This window comes from Passer montanus, unplaced genomic scaffold, assembly GCF_014805655.1.
Source record: "Passer montanus isolate IOZ18808 unplaced genomic scaffold, ASM1480565v1 scaffold48, whole genome shotgun sequence".
Classification (NCBI taxonomy): Eukaryota; Metazoa; Chordata; class Aves; order Passeriformes; family Passeridae; genus Passer; species Passer montanus.
In genome coordinates this window covers 2709823-2719133 of record NW_024369707.1, presented here as the reverse complement: position 1 = coordinate 2719133, position 9311 = coordinate 2709823, and the positions used below count along the sequence as shown (strand labels likewise).

The 9311-nt window shown below is 40.4% G+C and overlaps 1 long non-coding RNA gene across 1 annotated transcript; it reads right to left on the bottom strand.

The window, feature by feature from the left end:
• Positions 1–2141: 2141 nt before the first annotated feature.
• On the bottom strand, positions 2142–8730 carry LOC120508543. The gene is made up of 4 exons (XR_005629008.1): positions 8429–8730; positions 5331–5491; positions 5104–5169; positions 2142–2264 (listed from the first exon to the last, which is right to left on the bottom strand). It is a non-coding gene; the product is annotated as an uncharacterized LOC120508543 (long non-coding RNA).
• Between the last annotated feature and the right edge of the window lie 581 nt (positions 8731–9311).

The window sequence follows — 9311 nt, the reverse complement described above, 5'->3', positions numbered from 1 at the left end:
CTGCGGGGGCCGCGGGCTCGGCCCGGGGCGGCCCCGGCCCCGCGCGCTTTGCGGCCCCGTCCGAGCCGAGCCCGCGGCCCCCCGCGACGCCCCGCTGCCGTCCTCGGGTGGCACAGTGCGGGTGTTTGTCCCGGCATGAATGAACGCAGTGTTACCGGCCGTGCGATCGTCTGCAGCTCCGCCAAAGCTTGAAAAATAGTAATGCTGCTTTGAAATTTCTTCTTTATTTAAATTCTAAAGTAAACTTGAAATGCTTCGTTTTGTTTACCAATGGGTAATCCTGACCCATTTAGTAGCCTTTTCACTCTGGCTGTGAAGGATACTCTTTAAAAGGCTGTGGCAGAGCATGCAGTGATGAACTCAATACTTGGGTGTTTTACAGAATTTGGGCCAAAGTTGTTTGACTGAGAAAAAAAATGAAAAATTAAGTCAGTATTCTTATTTTGAACACAGTATTCTTATTGAACATGACATTTGAAAAACACCACATTGTTAGTGCTATTGAACAATGACATGCAGATTATCACATCCATAAGTGATAATTTATGATCTGAGTATTGCTTTAAAAAGAACCTGTTCCTCTTACTGTTTTTAAGTACTTCTTCTCATATGTGCCTCTTGCAGGAGAAGGAGGTAAATCTGTATACGTGTTCAGGCACAGCCAATTGAACAAATACTCGAGGAACTAAACAGAAATTCTCCTGCATATATGGCAGAATATAAACCTATTCTCTTATTTTTAGCTTATTTATTGAGCACTTAACATTCCTATTCCTGCAAAATACAAAGAAGATGGTCTCACTACCAAAACTTCAAAGAAGTGCTTTTGATTAGAGAGGATGTTCTGAGGGTTAAGCAGAAAGTGGATGGTGCAATTCAACAGTCATGATACCTGTACTCTGCTTTCTGCAGTGCTGGGTGAAGGAGGCAGTAACTAGCCTGGATTCATGCTTGCTACATTTCCAAGAGGGATTTTGTGGGAGAGAAGGTGCAGCTGCTGTTGGAATAACCCAGATCTTTGGAGGCAGCCTGCAAGATGGCTGGCAAGTAAGAGGTGCCAGCAGTGTTCCTGTGCGCACAGAGGCACTGCCAGACGAGAAGCAGCCGAGGCTGGGGCTGTGTGGCTGTGGTGAGGCCCAGGTGCTCAGGGCTGAGGTGTGAGGGCCTGGTCTGCAGCCCTGAGGAGAGGCTGCCACATCCCCCCAGTGGGACTGGAGCAAGGAGCAGGACACATCTAGGCAAGACTTGGCACAGGGTTGGGGCAGGGAGTCCAGCTCACAAGAAGGGGGCTGTGGAAACAGAGCTCATAACATTGTGAGAACAGAGATTAAGTTTGCAGCTGGCTTTGAACTGATTTTAAGTGACAGAAATGGGAAGTAAGAAAGCTAAAAAGGAGACATTTACTTACACCATGACCAATGAGATGCTGGGTAGCAGCTAGAAGTTGAACTGCTGCCACTAGGTATATTGGGTGTAGTCATGAAGGTATAATAATGGTATAATATATTATATTATATTATATTAGGTATAATATAATGATAATAAAAATTAGTACATCTGGAAGTCAATGTGTATGACAGAAAGCTGTGTAATCCTCACAGCGCAGACACATGAGTTCCTTGATGCTCCTTTCTGTCAATGTTTTTTAGTCTAGAGAACACCCTCTATTTTATAAGAAGAATATTTCAGGCCTAATATCCACTGAAGAGCTGTGCTCTAGGCAAAACTATCCACAAAAGCTGTTAGATCCCATGGACTGCATGTTCAAGGACTCCTTTTATATGTGGCTGCTGCAGATTTTGCCTCATCTAAAGGTAGTTTTAAACTTCTGAGCAGTTAACACCTTAACAGGTTCTGCATTGCCACCCAAGCATATCTACAAATTTGTGCAGCAACTGTGCAGCTCAGGCCTGTTGGGCAAATTGAGATGATGAACGGGCTGCTGGGAAAGCTCCCAGCCCTTGCACAGCCTATGCAGCCTAGCTCCTGCACCTTTGCCAATCAGGAAAACAGCAGCATCACTCCCTGGCACTGCCTGTCTGGGAACACACCCTAAATGTGTATTCCCTAAACCCCCAATCTAGAGTGGTCAAGTACTTGTTTAGTGCACACTATTAAATAGATTACGAATACCACAAGTAGTAAATGACAGACTATAAACAAGGCTCTCAAATTAAACTGCATTTACCAAATATAAATGATGCTGCTAGAGAGAATTCACCCACGAACTAACCCAGAGATGTCTGGCTGGTTTCCATCAATGGCTGCCGAAGGAACAGAAAAGTAAAAGGCCAGTAAGTAGTTACCCATAAATAAACGTATTAGCATTGACATTAATCTTCAGCTAAATTATGATCTGTTAGGAACACAGAAACAGGAGTGACCTTTCTTCTTCACCAAGCCCAGTCCTCTACTCTTGCAGGGAACCATTTAAAATAAACCTTTTCATATACTGATGATATTTCATTTTTGAAGTCAGGAAGCTGCTCAATCAGCATCTGTTAGGGTCCCTGTCTTTTTGGGATAAAACCATGGAACACACAGTTAGGAATTGTTTGTAGGTAGTAGATATAAATTCAGCTAGGAAGGTTTTAAACTCAAACCCAAAAGATGGCAGATTTACAATCTCATGCAATCTTAATTATGCTGCCTTGTGTATGTATTCTTTACATAAATGATGCATAGGTTATGTGACAAAAATAGTATGGAGTTCCATAAGCAGTGTCTTTCTTACTGTGGACAAAAGGTGTCTAACTTTTGACGGTTGACATTACAGCAAAAGTTTTCTACAGTAGTTTCTTTTTGAAGGTAGAACAAAAACTATTTTCTGTCATGTGTCCCTGAGGTGACAGATCTTCAGGCTTGGAACAATGAATCTTTAGTGACAGACATTTAACGTATGAACTACAGAGCTAGTACCATATTAATTATAAAAAATGCCTGGTGTCACAGGGTGTCATTGCCTCCTGCAGCAGTCTGGCAGAAAAGCCAGCCTGAGGGACCCCTCTTCTCCCACCAGCTGCTGCCAGCAATCCTGGGCTCAGCTAGTGATGCTGGTGATCCAGGGGTGAGGGCTTCTCCCTTTCAGACACTGAAGAAAGATATTTTGTACACAGACCTGACAAGAGACAGATTTCCTAATGAATGTCTGGCAAGTGGGACCTTGTCTGCCTGAAAATGAGACAGCTACTGAAGTGGAAAGTGGAAATCTCTTCCTGAAATGTAACCCTGTGTAACAGATTGTCCCTGAGATTTTTCTTTGAAAAGACTGTGTAAATGTTGGTGCAAACATCCTGTGCCTCATGTATCCCATATCTATATTCTCCCTGCCATCTTCCCTGGGACAAAGTTAATCATAATGTTGCTGTACAGCGATCAAAGTGGGCTGATGACCTGACTGAACATGAAGCTTAGCTTATTCTGCAGCTTTCAGGCTTCTCACCAAATCTTCTTTTCTCTGTGGAGAGTCACCTGGACAAAATACCTTGGCATTTTGTACCATGGCAAAAGACCTTTCAGTACTCTCTTGGTGTTTCTGTACAGCTGTACAGTTCTGTTCAGCTGACACTGTGAAATTAATTTAAATTTACATCAATACTATCAACAATCACTCTTTATTTCATTTGAATCATAGAATGGTTTGAGTTAGCAGGGACCTTTAAAGGTCATCTAATGCAACACCCCTGCAATGAGCAGGAGCTAGATCAGGTTGTTCAGAGCCCCTCCAATCTGACCTCAAATGTTTCCAGGAATGAGGCATCCACCACTTCTCTTGGTGTTGCCACCCTCATAATAAAAAAAATCCTTCCTCATGTCTTATCTGAGTTTACACTCTTTTAGTTCAAAACCATTACTCCTTGTCCTATTTCTACAGGCCCTATTAAAAAGTTTCCCCCCATCTTCCTTGTTAAGTCCCCTTCACTTATTGAAAGGCTGCAGTAAGGCTGCTCTTGAGCCTTCTCCAGGCTAAACAGCCCCAACTCTTTCAGTGCAGTCTTAAGTGCCAAGATCTTGATACTTTCACTTCCAAAAGAACTTTGGTATTTCCTGCAATTGCAAGTTGTCCCTTTTCATAATAGCATTGGAAAGCATGTGATAGAGAGGATTTATCCCTATTTTCTTGAAAATCCAAGCACCTAAAATGACTCTTGCAAACTGATATGCCCAGCCAGTTCCTAGGATTCCCAAATTTGCTTAGATTTGTAAGATAAAGAGTTATCCATATTGCACCTTCAACTGTATCTGCTACATCGTAGAAATAAAAATCCACACAAGAATTGTCACTGGAAAACTTGCAGAGCCTCCAGGCTGAAAAATGCACTCTTCTCTCTTTTTGTCTGTCAAGTTTTGCTCTTGGCTCATTTATCAAATGACAATATGGTTTCTGGCTTTATATGAAAAACGTCTGTTATGAGCCATAGACCTCCCCGCCCCTGGTTCTTCTGACACTGAGATACCAAATGTAAATGTAGTATTGACAGTATTCCCACACCTTAGGAATTTAGGAAATTATTAGGAACTAAGCTTACATTCTTTAATTAATTTTTTTTGTCTCTTTGCTAGTTTTACCTCAAATAATGTCATATTTAATACAGTTCAAAACTTCATATTTCATTTTAGCATTTAGCAGATAGCAGACATGCTGCATTAATCATAAAAGCAGTAGAGTTTTTCAGTATGGCTTTTCTAAATTACCTTCTGCTGTTTCCATTTGTCAGTTTGGATAAGTCTAATAGCAGTTTCTACTTGCCTCTCTTTATAGGAATACAAACTGATATCCAATAATTTTTTTAAAATGTTTTACCTTCTATTGTTCAAAATCAACTGCTTATTTGCCAGCATAAGAAAATATTAAGGAGAATGGTGCTGATTTATCATTACTTAAACTGTTTTGGATCATAACATAAAAGTTATAAATTAGATAACTACTGCTAAATTGCAAACATTCCTGTTACCAAAGAGATCTAATAAATATCAAGCAGGATGCTTGAAATATTGATAATGTGAGCAGATACTCCTTCATAGTACAAGACTCCTAAAAGATTGTTTCAACAACTTCCAGTGAAGCATCCCAGGGTTTATTGACCAAGAGCAGGCACTTACAGTGACCACACAGTATTCAGGCAGCAGGTGTAGAAATGGCTAAAGTACCAATCAGAAGAATGGATTCTAAAAAAAAAAAAAACATTTTTAAGCAAGTGCTATGTCCCTAATAATGCATTTTATACATAACAGTCCAAGACAACACGTAAAAGCAAGAGGAGTATAAAGTATGGAGTAGAGGGCCCTAAAATAAAAAAAAGCAGAGCCCCTGAAGTGCCAGAAAGTACCTGTGAATCAGGCAGCCCCATGGCCAAATCTTCCAGCAGCAGACAGAGAAGACAGGAGAGGAGCAAGGTACCTCAATCTCTGCAGGTCAGCTTCTGAGCTCCAGCGCGGGGCAGGGCATCAGCAAGGGTCACAGGGTATTCAGCTATTCTTATCTAGACAGCTGGAAAAGCTAAGACAGATCAGCTAGCCAGTCTTGATGTAATCTAAATCAGCAAATCTTCAAGTGGATAATATTATGAAACAAAAATACAAAGCAGATTTCCTTAGCTTTCGTGGATGTTAGAGATAAACCTGATCATTAGAGATCATTAATTGCATTGTCCTTTTAGGAGAGCAGCTAGAAAATTGTGGCACTGAAATGGTAAAAATAGACTTTCTGTTTCTTGATACAAAATAGAATTACTTTAGTGAGGGATATATATGTATATAAATCATCCTTGGAGCCATTGTTCTTGTTTAATGACAAGACTCATGTCTGTATGTGAATAAATTTTTAGAGATTTAGATCAGAATCTGGTCTATAGATTGAGACATGAAAAGAGCTGATATTTTGAACAATACCATCCTTTCCCTGCCAAAAGCACCACCTCCACTAGACACTGTTAAACTCAGCTCTGACCTGAATGGAGAAAGTGAGAGTGTGGAGCCAGTGCAGTTGCGTGACACAACTGATGGTAACAAACTGATGATGGTCACAGCCACCTTCCCTTCGAGCTGGCTGCAAGTGACACTGGAGGCACAGGGAATGCCCTCAGGAGTGTGGGCAGTGAGAGGCTGTCAGGTACTAGTCGTGCAGAAGTAGATAAAGAAAAGTTGCAAAAGGCATCAAGGGTGCTCCAGAGAAGTCTTTTTCAGGCTGGGAGTGTGCTTTCAGCAAGAATGCTGTCAAAATTAAAACTGTAACCTCAAGCAAAGAAGGTAACTGTATTTTGTGTGTGTGCTTTAATTCTCTGGTGTTCAAGAGGGACTTTTACATCATCTATAAATAAGTAGGTTTGTATTAAGGCATCTAGCTTCTAGTTCCCTCCCCCCCCACTTTTGTTCTTTCCTGTCTTCTGAATGCTGTAGTTGCAGGATAGATATATTTCTAAAGTGAATTGGATGTGTTATGGTGTCATACTCTATTGCACAGGTGATACCTGGGACCTGAGTTTCACAGTGCAATTTCACATGCAATTAGTTTGCTGTTACTGGCAACACAGATTTGAAATCAGAACTAAGCCCTGTGAGAAACTGTTTCCTGCCAATGCTCTCATTACTTTTCCTGAATTTCCCTCTACATTATTTATAGGGCTAGACATAAAAAGGAGAACAGTTGGACCTAATTTATTTATTGCAAATGCTCTTAGGAAGAAAAGTGTTGTTCAGCCAACTAAAATCCTGGTTTCTTACTTTTACTGTTAAGAAAACTCACTATCTGCTTCCAAATGATCATAAAGAGGCCAATGAGGAAAAAGCACTCTACAAAATGTGCAAATGATATGACAGCCTGTGCAACAAGAGATGGGAGAACACAATCAAATTTCCATCAGCTGTAATAATTCTTGCACTTGTTTTCTTGGCTTGAAAAGGAGTCCCTAACTTAAATGAGCAGCTCAACAGCTACATCTGAATGATAAACTGGGGGAGCCTACATCTGAAGGACTTCCTTCCTCAAAGATGAAAATTCAGAATGGGGAGAATACCCTTTCTTTAACAGGCAGATTAGGCCAAGCCAAGAGAGCTGAAGTAATTGTGAGGGAATATCTTGATAAGATCATTCTCTGCCAGGTACAGCATCATATGGATGGTACAGAAAGACTTCCTGGGTTCCTCCTGCTGTTCATGCTATGTCCTATAAGGACAATAAGTTGTCCTTATTCAGCACAGAGTCCCTGGCAAGAACGTGGGTGTTGCATCACTGATGTTCCTGTGCAACAATAAATTGTACCAGTGCTGGGCAGTTCTGAGTACAGGAATTACAGTCAGTCCCTATGGCCTACTTCCCATCAGAGTACAGGGGTCATGGAATGCAAAACTGGGGCCAAATTATTTCACTGGTGGCTGGAACTCAGCTATTTGCCATGTGCATTACAATAGTGAGTTTACTTTTTCTAAGTGCTGAATTACTGCCCTGGGAGATGCACACATGCGTTCCAGACCAGAATTCAGAGTTTAGCCTAATATTATGTTTTTTAAACACATCTGTGATCTATTATGTTGCTGGGTAATGATTTTCACAGATTCCTTGTTTTTTAATATGCAAAGAAATGTCACTGTCAATATCAGTCTCAGTATGGTGTTGCAAAGAACACATCTGAGTAATAGATAAGTGCTTCTTGCTATGGAAAAATATTACAGGTCATTAAAATGTTAAAGCATTAAGGGGGAAAGTTATAAAAAATGGAAGGAACATACATGGAAATTTTAGGAGCTGGGACCTAATGCTAGATATTAGTCATTTTAGTTACAAATGTATCAGAAAAGTAAGCTAAACATGGGAAAATAATTATGGAAACAGCATTATATGCCTAAATTAGATATATACTTGGTATAAAAATTAGATTTATACTTGGTATAAAAACACAAGCTAGAACTTGTATTCAGTTCTAACTCCATGGCAGTCATTTAGTACGTTAGGAATTAAAAGTGCAGTGCCAGAATCAAGCATCAGTTTATCCTTTCTGTATTCCAGGAGTTGCTTGTTTTAATCCTTTCAAGAGCCTCAGACTGTTTTTGTTTTAAAAGTCTCTGAGGAAATTTCTCATATCCACCAAACAAAATAAAGGCCAGGCTGAGTAAGTAAACTATACTTCAGTTTGGAAGTGGACACTTGAGCACAGGCAACTGTTTTGAAAGAGTTTTTTATGTTTAAATCCTTCTACTCACTTACTGACAGGATACTTTGAGATGAGAAAAGCCTTTCCAGAATCTAAGCCTGGTCTTTGGGCTTATTCTTGAGATAACAGCCAAATTTAATTTTAATCCCAGCAGGAAAGGAATGAAGACTGCCTGCCTCTACCACAAAACATTTTCTGGAGGATTTGAAGCATCTTTGAATAGGGAATCAGAGAATTTGCAAGGATTGGTGAGTATTTATTTAAATTTCTGTTGTTACCTGTTCTGCAGTTGGAGACCTGCACTGCTGTAACTCTTCCACTTCAAAGCAATTATGCCTGGTTTTCAGTGTGCATGAAAGGCTGATGCAGCTCTTGTGCTGTTTTATGTAATCCATCCTTCTTTAAGAGGTGCAGTGCTTTGCCTGAGGTATGCTGAGCCAGCATTCCTTCATCTTTCCAGATGTACTGCAGTGCACTGATAATAATTATCCTGTGCAGTGTCAAAGAGCAAGGAATTCCTGCTGTAAGTAGGAGCAGATGTAGATATGTGATGCAAGGTATATAGATTCTTGAAAGGGCATGAGAAGAACTCATTCATATGGAGCCTAAGTGCAAGCAATAGGTCATGATTATTGTACTGTCTATGCAGTACAACACCTCTGCATTCAGCTTTCCAGCTAAGTTTTCAAAGCTCTGGGCTCTTAGGAGCTTAAACCCTGCTGACACTTCTCTCTGCCTTGACACCACTCTAAAATGTTTACTGGCCTGTCTCTTGGTTATGGCCCACCTCATGGTTACAGGTTTTACCCAGGTAAAAGTGTGACTCCGTGGATTCCTTAATAATTTTCTGTCATTATTAACAGCAGAGTCTCCTTTTAAATACCCTTATTCAATTGTCTCTTTTTAATGTTAAGTCCAGCACATCTAATTAATTCAATTAAGTAGTTCCTGAAGTCAGTGTACTGTGTCTCTGATGTGCCCTGGATTGTTATTTTCTGAATTTTTACCTGTTGTGTCACTTTTATATTTTCTGTACTGCAGAAGACTCCAGCATCCATTTCCAGCTGAAGTCTAATGCAAGTGTTAGACCCAAGAGGTTTTCACTGGAAGAAAGTGATCAGAGGTGTGATCCAAACACAACAGGACTTTTGATTTTACTTT